The 584-nt window shown below is 43.3% G+C and overlaps 1 non-coding gene across 1 annotated transcript; it reads right to left on the bottom strand.

The window, feature by feature from the left end:
* On the bottom strand, nt 1-133 carry LOC120093438 (small nucleolar RNA SNORA17). Its single transcript, XR_015623608.1, has one exon. It is a non-coding gene; the product is annotated as a small nucleolar RNA SNORA17 (small nucleolar RNA).
* Nucleotides 134-584: the final 451 nt, after the last annotated feature.

Genomic DNA, 584 nt, shown 5'->3' with positions numbered 1-584 from the left:
AATGTTAGGCTAAGAGTCATTCAGATGTTCACAGTGTCTGAACACTGAGCACAGGCATAGCCCCTCTCCTCTCTGCCACCTACTGACGCACGTGTGACACAGCAGCCGCACTTGCAATGGTTCTAGGGACAGGACTGTTTCCGTATATATCAGGTCTTGTATTTTTTCAATTTAGGATGATTTTTTTTTAAGACTTGGGAATGAATAGATCATGGAAATAGCCAAATGAGCACATTTGCTCCAAATTTCTGGCCACTACGGGGCAGATTCTGATGAAAAATGAATACAGGGCTTGGGAACAAACACTAGTTTTAAAGTTGCGTGGCCTGGAGCTAGTCCCGCCTCATTATACGTGTGACTGTTGAGGCCTGCCCTGCCCCCAGAGCATAGCCATTTTGTTTCATGCCTGCCAGCTATTTCATATTGTTGCTGTAATTTGCCTGCCAGTCATTGACACATAAAAATGACTTGACTCAGAGCAGGGTCATATTGATTACATATCCTGTTATGTTCTGTATGAGGTTTGTTAATCTTAGGAAATCCCACAAAGCTTTATGTCCGACCCATCAAATTAAAGGTCAGTG

This window comes from Rattus norvegicus, chromosome 6 (genome assembly GCF_021556685.1).
Source record: "Rattus norvegicus strain SHRSP/BbbUtx chromosome 6, alternate assembly SHRSP_T2T, whole genome shotgun sequence".
Classification (NCBI taxonomy): domain Eukaryota; kingdom Metazoa; phylum Chordata; class Mammalia; order Rodentia; family Muridae; genus Rattus; species Rattus norvegicus.
Note: the sequence above shows the minus strand (reverse complement) of the source record. Positions and strands in the feature narration are given on the sequence as shown.